The sequence below is a fragment of the Hyla sarda genome, unplaced genomic scaffold (assembly GCF_029499605.1).
Source record: "Hyla sarda isolate aHylSar1 unplaced genomic scaffold, aHylSar1.hap1 scaffold_185, whole genome shotgun sequence".
NCBI lineage: Eukaryota > Metazoa > Chordata > Amphibia > Anura > Hylidae > Hyla > Hyla sarda.
In genome coordinates this window covers 347,118-361,164 of record NW_026608499.1, presented here as the reverse complement: position 1 = coordinate 361,164, position 14,047 = coordinate 347,118, and the positions used below count along the sequence as shown (strand labels likewise).

General features: G+C 45.8%; 6 non-coding genes across 6 annotated transcripts; all 6 read left to right on the top strand.

Annotated features, from left to right (window-relative positions):
- Positions 1-1,448: 1,448 nt before the first annotated feature.
- LOC130314837 (U2 spliceosomal RNA) lies at positions 1,449-1,639 on the top strand. The gene has a single exon (XR_008862456.1). It is a non-coding gene; the product is annotated as a U2 spliceosomal RNA (small nuclear RNA).
- A 2,077-nt stretch (positions 1,640-3,716) lies between these two features.
- Positions 3,717-3,907, top strand: LOC130314836 (U2 spliceosomal RNA). The gene has a single exon (XR_008862455.1). It is a non-coding gene; the product is annotated as a U2 spliceosomal RNA (small nuclear RNA).
- A 2,095-nt stretch (positions 3,908-6,002) lies between these two features.
- LOC130314835 (U2 spliceosomal RNA) lies at positions 6,003-6,193 on the top strand. Its single transcript, XR_008862454.1, has one exon. It is a non-coding gene; the product is annotated as a U2 spliceosomal RNA (small nuclear RNA).
- A 2,089-nt stretch (positions 6,194-8,282) lies between these two features.
- Positions 8,283-8,473, top strand: LOC130314834 (U2 spliceosomal RNA). Its single transcript, XR_008862453.1, has one exon. It is a non-coding gene; the product is annotated as a U2 spliceosomal RNA (small nuclear RNA).
- Positions 8,474-10,560: 2,087 nt separating this feature from the next.
- On the top strand, positions 10,561-10,751 carry LOC130314833 (U2 spliceosomal RNA). The gene has a single exon (XR_008862452.1). It is a non-coding gene; the product is annotated as a U2 spliceosomal RNA (small nuclear RNA).
- A 2,091-nt stretch (positions 10,752-12,842) lies between these two features.
- On the top strand, positions 12,843-13,033 carry LOC130314831 (U2 spliceosomal RNA). Its single transcript, XR_008862451.1, has one exon. It is a non-coding gene; the product is annotated as a U2 spliceosomal RNA (small nuclear RNA).
- The last annotated feature ends 1,014 nt before the right edge of the window (positions 13,034-14,047 follow it).

Here is a 14,047-nt window from a genome sequence, read left to right as displayed (position 1 = left end):
GTTAGGCTATGCTATTGTGCACCTACCTGATGCATCAGAAGGTGCGAGGCCCTTGCTAAATTCTGTGCACAGACTTTGAGATCTATACTTTAGACTGTATCTAAACCTGCTCCAACATGGACTGACATTCTGGCCTACTTTCAGCCGATGCGACTTGTCTGTCGCTGAACAGTCGCTTTTTATGTATTCAGCACCTATGTATAATGTTGTAAAAATGCTCTAGAAGCTAAAGTCGCAGAAATGTCACACATATTTGGCCTGCAACTTTCTGTGCGACAAATTCAGACAGGAAAAATCAGTATAAATCCTTAGAAAATTATCCCCCAGTGTCTCCATCTGCTGGCGGTATTGAATAAGCATTGCTGCACTGATGGGGTATGCATTAGACGAAAAAAAAGAAGAAAAAGAAGAATAATACGCCCAGAAAAGAGGCGAAAAGGAGAAAAACGTAAAAAAACGTGAAAAAAAAGTAAGAGGAAGAGAAGGGAAAAAAAGGTGGAAATTGGTTTAAAAGTGATTTCGGCGGAGAAATATATATATATATATATATATATATATATATATATATATATACGCGCACACACACACACATATATATAAGCGTATTCTCCGTTGAGATATTGCAGCCGCTGCTGTGTCCAGGCCCAGGAGCCTTAGCACTGTGCTGTGATGTCACTCAATACCACTGACATCACTAGGTGTAAACAACATCTCTCCTTTGCTGTGTATGTGACTATGGAGCTGTTTGGTGATGTCGTCTATTATGGCCTTCATAGAAGCAACAGGAGATTGTTGCATCCATCTAGAACCCTCAGAACTACAGTGCTATGATGTCACTCACTTCCACAGGCCTTGCAGAGTGTAAACAACAACAACCCAGCTTTGTTGTGTATGTAACCATAGGGATTTGTGATGTCACCTAGAACCTTCACAGCAGCGACAGCTTTATGAGGAGCATCAGCACTGCTCTGCCTGAGCAGAACCATCACCGCCATAGGTTGTCAAATAACCCGGGTTTAACCCACACAGGTAAGTCCAATGGGGTGCAGGCATGTCCTCTATGCTTACAGCTTCCCGTGGGTGTTGGTTTGATACCGTTTGGGGACAGCCAAGGAGGCATCTGCAGGCAACAAAGGTAGGTGTGTGCTTGTGTGTGTGTTTCCTATGCAGATCCTAAGCCCAGTGTCACATGCAAGTAGGAGGAGTAAGAAGGGTTCCTGGCAAATCCGGGTTATGGATTGCATTTAAAAAGGCCCCGTGGGAGTGCAATGGGCCCCTGTCTTGCTGCTTAGCAATAATGGTATGGGTTTAGGTTCTGCTGTGTGTACTGGTGGTTGACTGCCCCCCAGCCCAGAGTGTGCATGGAAAATTGTCTGGCAGCCTCCCTGACAGCAAGCATTGATAGTGCCCATGAAGGGCACCATGTTGGGCCCGCCCCTTTCACGGTTATCGCTTCTCGGCCTTTTGGCTAAGATCAAGTGTAGTATCTGTTCTTATCAGTTTAATATCTGATACGTCCCCTATCTGGGGACCATATATTAAATGGATTTTTGAGAACGGGGGCCGATTTCGAAGCTTGCTTCCGTCGCCCTATGCATTGACCCGATATGGCAGTATCTTCGGGTACAGTGCACCACCCCCTTACAGGGTTAAAAAGAAAGATTCCTACTTTCATTGCTACCTGCTTGCTGGCTAGCCAGCTAGCCAGCCCTGTGGGCCTTGCTGCTGCTGCAGCCAAAAAACAAAAGGTGGTGCTGCTGCTGCTTCTGCTTCTGCTTGTGTCTGGCCGCTGTTGGAGCGTCCAGGCACAGGACTTCTGCTGCTGCTGACTAAATGGCCTCCTTAATTGGATCATTTGAGTAGCCAGCACACCTGTGCAGGTAGGGCATGACATGATAGGCAGCTGCCTTGATAGCGGGTGGGTGCTGAATGTTCCTAATTGACAAAATAAGATTAATGCTTATGAAGAAATATAAAATCTCATCCCTTCCCCAATATCGCGCCACACCCCTACCCCTTAATTCCCTGGTTGAACTTGATGGACATATGTCTTTTTTCGACCGTACTAACTATGTAACTATGTAACATAACATGGGGGGGTCTCCTGGCTGTTCACACAGGTGTGTCATTGCTGTACATTGACCATGCATTGCTTCTGTGGTATTGCAAAGGCAAAGACAAATGCTTCCAGCCATCCATTGCACTAATGGATTGGTCATCAGCTGGCTGTCTATGTCCCGCATCAATATAGACCAAAGTACAGAGGGTTAGGCTATGCTATTGTGCACTTACCTGATGCATCAGAAGGTGCGAGGCCCTTGCTAAATTCTGTGCACAGACTTTGAGATCTATACTTTAGACTGTATCTAAACCTGCTCCAACATGGACTGACATTCTGGCCTACTTTCAGCCGATGCGACTTGTCTGTCGCTGAACAGTCGCTTTTTATGTATTCAGCACCTATGTATAATGTTGTAAAAATGCTCTAGAAGCTAAAGTCGCAGAAATGTCACACATATTTGGCCTGCAACTTTCTGTGCGACAAATTCAGACAGGAAAAATCAGTATAAATCCTTAGAAAATTATCCCCCAGTGTCTCCATCTGCTGGCGGTATTGAATAAGCATTGCTGCACTGATGGGGTATGCATTAGACGAAAAAAAAGAAGAAAAAGAAGAATAATACGCCCAGAAAAGAGGCGAAAAGGAGAAAAACTTAAAAAAACGTGAAAAAAAAGTAAGAGGAAGAGAAGGGAAAAAAAGGTGGAAATGGGTTTAAAAGTGATTTCGGCGGAGAAATATATATATATATATATATATATATATATATATATATATATATATACGCGCACACACACACATATATATAAACGTATTCTCCGTTGAGATATTGCAGCCGCTGCTGTGTCCAGGCCCAGGAGCCTTAGCACTGTGCTGTGATGTCACTCAATACCACTGACATCACTAGGTGTAAACAACATCTCTCCTTTGCTGTGTATGTGACTATGGAGCTGTTTGGTGATGTCGTCTATTATGGCCTTCATAGAAGCAACAGGAGATTGTTGCATCCATCTAGAACCCTCAGAACTACAGTGCTATGATGTCACTCACTTCCACAGGCCTTGCAGAGTGTAAACAACAACAACCCAGCTTTGTTGTGTATGTAACCATAGGGATTTGTGATGTCACCTAGAACCTTCACAGCAGCGACAGCTTTATGAGGAGCATCAGCACTGCTCTGCCTGAGCAGAACCATCACCGCCATAGGTTGTCAAATAACCCGGGTTTAACCCACACAGGTAAGTCCAATGGGGTGCAGGCATGTCCTCTATGCTTACAGCTTCCCGTGGGTGTTGGTTTGATACCGTTTGGGGACAGCCAAGGAGGCATCTGCAGGCAACAAAGGTAGGTGTGTGCTTGTGTGTGTGTTTCCTATGCAGATCCTAAGCCCAGTGTCACATGCAAGTAGGAGGAGTAAGAAGGGTTCCTGGCAAATCCGGGTTATGGATTGCATTTAAAAAGGCCCCGTGGGAGTGCAATGGGCCCCTGTCTTGCTGCTTAGCAATAATGGTATGGGTTTAGGTTCTGCTGTGTGTACTGGTGGTTGACTGCCCCCCAGCCCAGAGTGTGCATGGAAAATTGTCTGGCAGCCTCCCTGACAGCAAGCAGTGATAGTGCCCATGAAGGGCACCTTGTTGGGCCCGCCCCTTTCACGGTTATCGCTTCTCGGCCTTTTGGCTAAGATCAAGTGTAGTATCTGTTCTTATCAGTTTAATATCTGATACGTCCCCTATCTGGGGACCATATATTAAATGGATTTTTGAGAACGGGGGCCGATTTCGAAGCTTGCTTCCGTCGCCCTATGCATTGACCCGATATGGCAGTATCTTCGGGTACAGTGCACCACCCCCTTACAGGGTTAAAAAGAAAGATTCCTACTTTCATTGCTACCTGCTTGCTGGCTAGCCAGCTAGCCAGCCCTGTGGGCCTTGCTGCTGCTGCAGCCAAAAAACAAAAGGTGGTGCTGCTGCTGCTTCTGCTGCTTCTGCTTCTGCTTGTGTCTGGCCGCTGTTGGAGCGTCCAGGCACAGGACTTCTGCTGCTGCTGACTAAATAGCCTCCTTAATTGGATCATTTGAGTAGCCAGCACACCTGTGCAGGTAGGGCATGACATGATAGGCAGCTGCCTTGATAGCGGGTGGGTGCTGAATGTTCCTAATTGACAAAATAAGATTAATGCTTATGAAGAAATATAAAATCTCATCCCTTCCCCAATATCGCGCCACACCCCTACCCCTTAATTCCCTGGTTGAACTTGATGGACATATGTCTTTTTTCGACCGTACTAACTATGTAACTATGTAACATAACATGGGGGGGGGGGGGGGGTCTCCTGGCTGTTCACACAGGTGTGTCATTGCTGTACATTGACCATGCATTGCTTCTGTGGTATTGCAAAGGCAAAGACAAATGCTTCCAGCCATCCATTGCACTAATGGATTGGTCATCAGCTGGCTGTCTATGTCCCGCATCAATATAGACCAAAGTACAGAGGGTTAGGCTATGCTATTGTGCACCTACCTGATGCATCAGAAGGTGCGAGGCCCTTGCTAAATTCTGTGCACAGACTTTGAGATCTATACTTTAGACTGTATCTAAACCTGCTCCAACATGGACTGACATTCTGGCCTACTTTCAGCCGATGCGACTTGTCTGTCGCTGAACAGTCGCTTTTTATGTATTCAGCACCTATGTATAATGTTGTAAAAATGCTCTAGAAGCTAAAGTCGCAGAAATGTCACACATATTTGGCCTGCAACTTTCTGTGCGACAAATTCAGACAGGAAAAATCAGTATAAATCCTTAGAAAATTATCCCCCAGGGTCTCCATCTGCTGGCGGTATTGAATAAGCATTGCTGCACTGATGGGGTATGCATTAGACGAAAAAAAAGAAGAAAAAGAAGAATAATACGCCCAGAAAAGAGGCGAAAAGGAGAAAAACGTAAAAAAACGTGAAAAAAAAGTAAGAGGAAGAGAAGGGAAAAAAAGGTGGAAATGGGTTTAAAAGTGATTTCGGCGGAGAAATATATATATATATATATATATATATATATATATATATATATATATACGCGCACACACACACATATATATAAACGTATTCTCCGTTGAGATATTGCAGCCGCTGCTGTGTCCAGGCCCAGGAGCCTTAGCACTGTGCTGTGATGTCACTCAATACCACTGACATCACTAGGTGTAAACAACATCTCTCCTTTGCTGTGTATGTGACTATGGAGCTGTTTGGTGATGTCGTCTATTATGGCCTTCATAGAAGCAACAGGAGATTGTTGCATCCATCTAGAACCCTCAGAACTACAGTGCTATGATGTCACTCACTTCCACAGGCCTTGCAGAGTGTAAACAACAACAACCCAGCTTTGTTGTGTATGTAACCATAGGGATTTGTGATGTCACCTAGAACCTTCACAGCAGCGACAGCTTTATGAGGAGCATCAGCACTGCTCTGCCTGAGCAGAACCATCACCGCCATAGGTTGTCAAATAACCCGGGTTTAACCCACACAGGTAAGTCCAATGGGGTGCAGGCATGTCCTCTATGCTTACAGCTTCCCATGGGTGTTGGTTTGATACCGTTTGGGGACAGCCAAGGAGGCATCTGCAGGCAACAAAGGTAGGTGTGTGCTTGTGTGTGTGTTTCCTATGCAGATCCTAAGCCCAGTGTCACATGCAAGTAGGAGGAGTAAGAAGGGTTCCTGGCAAATCCGGGTTATGGATTGCATTTAAAAAGGCCCCGTGGGAGTGCAATGGGCCCCTGTCTTGCTGCTTAGCAATAATGGTATGGGTTTAGGTTCTGCTGTGTGTACTGGTGGTTGACTGCCCCCCAGCCCAGAGTGTGCATGGAAAATTGTCTGGCAGCCTCCCTGACAGCAAGCAGTGATAGTGCCCATGAAGGGCACCTTGTTGGGCCCGCCCCTTTCACGGTTATCGCTTCTCGGCCTTTTGGCTAAGATCAAGTGTAGTATCTGTTCTTATCAGTTTAATATCTGATACGTCCCCTATCTGGGGACCATATATTAAATGGATTTTTGAGAACGGGGGCCGATTTCGAAGCTTGCTTCCGTCGCCCTATGCATTGACCCGATATGGCAGTATCTTCGGGTACAGTGCACCACCCCCTTACAGGGTTAAAAAGAAAGATTCCTACTTTCATTGCTACCTGCTTGCTGGCTAGCCAGCTAGCCAGCCCTGTGGGCCTTGCTGCTGCTGCAGCCAAAAAACAAAAGGTGGTGCTGCTGCTGCTTCTGCTGCTTCTGCTTCTGCTTGTGTCTGGCCGCTGTTGGAGCGTCCAGGCACAGGACTTCTGCTGCTGCTGACTAAATAGCCTCCTTAATTGGATCATTTGAGTAGCCAGCACACCTGTGCAGGTAGGGCATGACATGATAGGCAGCTGCCTTGATAGCGGGTGGGTGCTGAATGTTCCTAATTGACAAAATAAGATTAATGCTTATGAAGAAATATAAAATCTCATCCCTTCCCCAATATCGCGCCACACCCCTACCCCTTAATTCCCTGGTTGAACTTGATGGACATATGTCTTTTTTCGACCGTACTAACTATGTAACTATGTAACATAACATGGGGGGGGGGTCTCCTGGCTGTTCACACAGGTGTGTCATTGCTGTACATTGACCATGCATTGCTTCTGTGGTATTGCAAAGGCAAAGACAAATGCTTCCAGCCATCCATTGCACTAATGGATTGGTCATCAGCTGGCTGTCTATGTCCCGCATCAATATAGACCAAAGTACAGAGGGTTAGGCTATGCTATTGTGCACCTACCTGATGCATCAGAAGGTGCGAGGCCCTTGCTAAATTCTGTGCACAGACTTTGAGATCTATACTTTAGACTGTATCTAAACCTGCTCCAACATGGACTGACATTCTGGCCTACTTTCAGCCGATGCGACTTGTCTGTCGCTGAACAGTCGCTTTTTATGTATTCAGCACCTATGTATAATGTTGTAAAAATGCTCTAGAAGCTAAAGTCGCAGAAATGTCACACATATTTGGCCTGCAACTTTCTGTGCGACAAATTCAGACAGGAAAAATCAGTATAAATCCTTAGAAAATTATCCCCCAGGGTCTCCATCTGCTGGCGGTATTGAATAAGCATTGCTGCACTGATGGGGTATGCATTAGACGAAAAAAAAGAAGAAAAAGAAGAATAATACGCCCAGAAAAGAGGCGAAAAGGAGAAAAACGTAAAAAAACGTGAAAAAAAAGTAAGAGGAAGAGAAGGGAAAAAAAGGTGGAAATGGGTTTAAAAGTGATTTCGGCGGAGAAATATATATATATATATATATATATATATATATATATATATATATATACGCGCACACTCACACATATATATAAACGTATTCTCCGTTGAGATATTGCAGCCGCTGCTGTGTCCAGGCCCAGGAGCCTTAGCACTGTGCTGTGATGTCACTCAATACCACTGACATCACTAGGTGTAAACAACATCTCTCCTTTGCTGTGTATGTGACTATGGAGCTGTTTGGTGATGTCGTCTATTATGGCCTTCATAGAAGCAACAGGAGATTGTTGCATCCATCTAGAACCCTCAGAACTACAGTGCTATGATGTCACTCACTTCCACAGGCCTTGCAGAGTGTAAACAACAACAACCCAGCTTTGTTGTGTATGTAACCATAGGGATTTGTGATGTCACCTAGAACCTTCACAGCAGCGACAGCTTTATGAGGAGCATCAGCACTGCTCTGCCTGAGCAGAACCATCACCGCCATAGGTTGTCAAATAACCCGGGTTTAACCCACACAGGTAAGTCCAATGGGGTGCAGGCATGTCCTCTATGCTTACAGCTTCCCGTGGGTGTTGGTTTGATACCGTTTGGGGACAGCCAAGGAGGCATCTGCAGGCAACAAAGGTAGGTGTGTGCTTGTGTGTGTGTTTCCTATGCAGATCCTAAGCCCAGTGTCACATGCAAGTAGGAGGAGTAAGAAGGGTTCCTGGCAAATCCGGGTTATGGATTGCATTTAAAAAGGCCCCGTGGGAGTGCAATGGGCCCCTGTCTTGCTGCTTAGCAATAATGGTATGGGTTTAGGTTCTGCTGTGTGTACTGGTGGTTGACTGCCCCCCAGCCCAGAGTGTGCATGGAAAATTGTCTGGCAGCCTCCCTGACAGCAAGCAGTGATAGTGCCCATGAAGGGCACCTTGTTGGGCCCGCCCCTTTCACGGTTATCGCTTCTCGGCCTTTTGGCTAAGATCAAGTGTAGTATCTGTTCTTATCAGTTTAATATCTGATACGTCCCCTATCTGGGGACCATATATTAAATGGATTTTTGAGAACGGGGGCCGATTTCGAAGCTTGCTTCCGTCGCCCTATGCATTGACCCGATATGGCAGTATCTTCGGGTACAGTGCACCACCCCCTTACAGGGTTAAAAAGAAAGATTCCTACTTTCATTGCTACCTGCTTGCTGGCTAGCCAGCTAGCCAGCCCTGTGGGCCTTGCTGCTGCTGCAGCCAAAAAACAAAAGGTGGTGCTGCTGCTGCTTCTGCTGCTTCTGCTTCTGCTTGTGTCTGGCCGCTGTTGGAGCGTCCAGGCACAGGACTTCTGCTGCTGCTGACTAAATGGCCTCCTTAATTGGATCATTTGAGTAGCCAGCACACCTGTGCAGGTAGGGCATGACATGATAGGCAGCTGCCTTGATAGCGGGTGGGTGCTGAATGTTCCTAATTGACAAAATAAGATTAATGCTTATGAAGAAATATAAAATCTCATCCCTTCCCCAATATCGCGCCACACCCCTACCCCTTAATTCCCTGGTTGAACTTGATGGACATATGTCTTTTTTCGACCGTACTAACTATGTAACTATGTAACATAACATGGGGGGGGGGGGGGTCTTGGCTGTTCACACAGGTGTGTCATTGCTGTACATTGACCATGCATTGCTTCTGTGGTATTGCAAAGGCAAAGACAAATGCTTCCAGCCATCCATTGCACTAATGGATTGGTCATCAGCTGGCTGTCTATGTCCCGCATCAATATAGACCAAAGTACAGAGGGTTAGGCTATGCTATTGTGCACCTACCTGATGCATCAGAAGGTGCGAGGCCCTTGCTAAATTCTGTGCACAGACTTTGAGATCTATACTTTAGACTGTATCTAAACCTGCTCCAACATGGACTGACATTCTGGCCTACTTTCAGCCGATGCGACTTGTCTGTCGCTGAACAGTCGCTTTTTATGTATTCAGCACCTATGTATAATGTTGTAAAAATGCTCTAGAAGCTAAAGTCGCAGAAATGTCACACATATTTGGCCTGCAACTTTCTGTGCGACAAATTCAGACAGGAAAAATCAGTATAAATCCTTAGAAAATTATCCCCCAGTGTCTCCATCTGCTGGCGGTATTGAATAAGCATTGCTGCACTGATGGGGTATGCATTAGACGAAAAAAAAGAAGAAAAAGAAGAATAATACGCCCAGAAAAGAGGCGAAAAGGAGAAAAACGTAAAAAAACGTGAAAAAAAAGTAAGAGGAAGAGAAGGGAAAAAAAGGTGGAAATGGGTTTAAAAGTGATTTCGGCGGAGATATATATATATATATATATATATATATATATATATATATATATATACGCACACACACACATATATATAAACGTATTCTCCGTTGAGATATTGCAGCCGCTGCTGTGTCCAGGCCCAGGAGCCTTAGCACTGTGCTGTGATGTCACTCAATACCACTGACATCACTAGGTGTAAACAACATCTCTCCTTTGCTGTGTATGTGACTATGGAGCTGTTTGGTGATGTCGTCTATTATGGCCTTCATAGAAGCAACAGGAGATTGTTGCATCCATCTAGAACCCTCAGAACTACAGTGCTATGATGTCACTCACTTCCACAGGCCTTGCAGAGTGTAAACAACAACAACCCAGCTTTGTTGTGTATGTAACCATAGGGATTTGTGATGTCACCTAGAACCTTCACAGCAGCGACAGCTTTATGAGGAGCATCAGCACTGCTCTGCCTGAGCAGAACCATCACCGCCATAGGTTGTCAAATAACCCGGGTTTAACCCACACAGGTAAGTCCAATGGGGTGCAGGCATGTCCTCTATGCTTACAGCTTCCCGTGGGTGTTGGTTTGATACCGTTTGGGGACAGCCAAGGAGGCATCTGCAGGCAACAAAGGTAGGTGTGTGCTTGTGTGTGTGTTTCCTATGCAGATCCTAAGCCCAGTGTCACATGCAAGTAGGAGGAGTAAGAAGGGTTCCTGGCAAATCCGGGTTATGGATTGCATTTAAAAAGGCCCCGTGGGAGTGCAATGGGCCCCTGTCTTGCTGCTTAGCAATAATGGTATGGGTTTAGGTTCTGCTGTGTGTACTGGTGGTTGACTGCCCCCCAGCCCAGAGTGTGCATGGAAAATTGTCTGGCAGCCTCCCTGACAGCAAGCAGTGATAGTGCCCATGAAGGGCACCTTGTTGGGCCCGCCCCTTTCACGGTTATCGCTTCTCGGCCTTTTGGCTAAGATCAAGTGTAGTATCTGTTCTTATCAGTTTAATATCTGATACGTCCCCTATCTGGGGACCATATATTAAATGGATTTTTGAGAACGGGGGCCGATTTCGAAGCTTGCTTCCGTCGCCCTATGCATTGACCCGATATGGCAGTATCTTCGGGTACAGTGCACCACCCCCTTACAGGGTTAAAAAGAAAGATTCCTACTTTCATTGCTACCTGCTTGCTGGCTAGCCAGCTAGCCAGCCCTGTGGGCCTTGCTGCTGCTGCAGCCAAAAAACAAAAGGTGGTGCTGCTGCTGCTTCTGCTGCTTCTGCTTCTGCTTGTGTCTGGCCGCTGTTGGAGCGTCCAGGCACAGGACTTCTGCTGCTGCTGACTAAATAGCCTCCTTAATTGGATCATTTGAGTAGCCAGCACACCTGTGCAGGTAGGGCATGACATGATAGGCAGCTGCCTTGATAGCGGGTGGATGCTGAATGTTCCTAATTGACAAAATAAGATTAATGCTTATGAAGAAATATAAAATCTCATCCCTTCCCCAATATCGCGCCACACCCCTACCCCTTAATTCCCTGGTTGAACTTGATGGACATATGTCTTTTTTCGACCGTACTAACTATGTAACTATGTAACATAACATGGGGGGGGGGGGTCTCCTGGCTGTTCACACAGGTGTGTCATTGCTGTACATTGACCATGCATTGCTTCTGTGGTATTGCAAAGGCAAAGACAAATGCTTCCAGCCATCCATTGCACTAATGGATTGGTCATCAGCTGGCTGTCTATGTCCCGCATCAATATAGACCAAAGTACAGAGGGTTAGGCTATGCTATTGTGCACCTACCTGATGCATCAGAAGGTGCGAGGCCCTTGCTAAATTCTGTGCACAGACTTTGAGATCTATACTTTAGACTGTATCTAAACCTGCTCCAACATGGACTGACATTCTGGCCTACTTTCAGCCGATGCGACTTGTCTGTCGCTGAACAGTCGCTTTTTATGTATTCAGCACCTATGTATAATGTTGTAAAAATGCTCTAGAAGCTAAAGTCGCAGAAATGTCACACATATTTGGCCTGCAACTTTCTGTGCGACAAATTCAGACAGGAAAAATCAGTATAAATCCTTAGAAAATTATCCCCCAGGGTCTCCATCTGCTGGCGGTATTGAATAAGCATTGCTGCACTGATGGGGTATGCATTAGACGAAAAAAAAGAAGAAAAAGAAGAATAATACGCCCAGAAAAGAGGCGAAAAGGAGAAAAACGTAAAAAAACGTGAAAAAAAAGTAAGAGGAAGAGAAGGGAAAAAAAGGTGGAAATGGGTTTAAAAGTGATTTCGGCGGAGAAATATATATATATATATATATATATATATATATATATATATATATATACGCGCACACACACACATATATATAAACGTATTCTCCGTTGAGATATTGCAGCCGCTGCTGTGTCCAGGCCCAGGAGCCTTAGCACTGTGCTGTGATGTCACTCAATACCACTGACATCACTAGGTGTAAACAACATCTCTCCTTTGCTGTGTATGTGACTATGGAGCTGTTTGGTGATGTCGTCTATTATGGCCTTCATAGAAGCAACAGGAGATTGTTGCATCCATCTAGAACCCTCAGAACTACAGTGCTATGATGTCACTCACTTCCACAGGCCTTGCAGAGTGTAAACAACAACAACCCAGCTTTGTTGTGTATGTAACCATAGGGATTTGTGATGTCACCTAGAACCTTCACAGCAGCGACAGCTTTATGAGGAGCATCAGCACTGCTCTGCCTGAGCAGAACCATCACCGCCATAGGTTGTCAAATAACCCGGGTTTAACCCACACAGGTAAGTCCAATGGGGTGCAGGCATGTCCTCTATGCTTACAGCTTCCCATGGGTGTTGGTTTGATACCGTTTGGGGACAGCCAAGGAGGCATCTGCAGGCAACAAAGGTAGGTGTGTGCTTGTGTGTGTGTTTCCTATGCAGATCCTAAGCCCAGTGTCACATGCAAGTAGGAGGAGTAAGAAGGGTTCCTGGCAAATCCGGGTTATGGATTGCATTTAAAAAGGCCCCGTGGGAGTGCAATGGGCCCCTGTCTTGCTGCTTAGCAATAATGGTATGGGTTTAGGTTCTGCTGTGTGTACTGGTGGTTGACTGCCCCCCAGCCCAGAGTGTGCATGGAAAATTGTCTGGCAGCCTCCCTGACAGCAAGCAGTGATAGTGCCCATGAAGGGCACCTTGTTGGGCCCGCCCCTTTCACGGTTATCGCTTCTCGGCCTTTTGGCTAAGATCAAGTGTAGTATCTGTTCTTATCAGTTTAATATCTGATACGTCCCCTATCTGGGGACCATATATTAAATGGATTTTTGAGAACGGGGGCCGATTTCGAAGCTTGCTTCCGTCGCCCTATGCATTGACCCGATATGGCAGTATCTTCGGGTACAGTGCACCACCCCCTTACAGGGTTAAAAAGAAAGATTCCTACTTTCATTGCTACCTGCTTGCTGGCTAGCCAGCTAGCCAGCCCTGTGGGCCTTGCTGCTGCTGCAGCCAAAAAACAAAAGGTGGTGCTGCTGCTGCTTCTGCTGCTTCTGCTTCTGCTTGTGTCTGGCCGCTGTTGGAGCGTCCAGGCACAGGACTTCTGCTGCTGCTGACTAAATAGCCTCCTTAATTGGATCATTTGAGTAGCCAGCACACCTGTGCAGGTAGGGCATGACATGATAGGCAGCTGCCTTGATAGCGGGTGGGTGCTGAATGTTCCTAATTGACAAAATAAGATTAATGCTTATGAAGAAATATAAAATCTCATCCCTTCCCCAATATCGCGCCACACCCCTACCCCTTAATTCCCTGGTTGAACTTGATGGACATATGTCTTTTTTCGACCGTACTAACTATGTAACTATGTAACATAACATGGGGGGGGGGTCTCCTGGCTGTTCACACAGGTGTGTCATTGCTGTACATTGACCATGCATTGCTTCTGTGGTATTGCAAAGGCAAAGACAAATGCTTCCAGCCATCCATTGCACTAATGGATTGGTCATCAGCTGGCTGTCTATGTCCCGCATCAATATAGACCAAAGTACAGAGGGTTAGGCTATGCTATTGTGCACCTACCTGATGCATCAGAAGGTGCGAGGCCCTTGCTAAATTCTGTGCACAGACTTTGAGATCTATACTTTAGACTGTATCTAAACCTGCTCCAACATGGACTGACATTCTGGCCTACTTTCAGCCGATGCGACTTGTCTGTCGCTGAACAGTCGCTTTTTATGTATTCAGCACCTATGTATAATGTTGTAAAAATGCTCTAGAAGCTAAAGTCGCAGAAATGTCACACATATTTGGCCTGCAACTTTCTGTGCGACAAATTCAGACAGGAAAAATCAGTATAAATCCTTAGAAAATTATCCCCCAGGGTCTCCATCTGCTGGCGGTATTGAATAAGCATTGCTGCACTGATGGG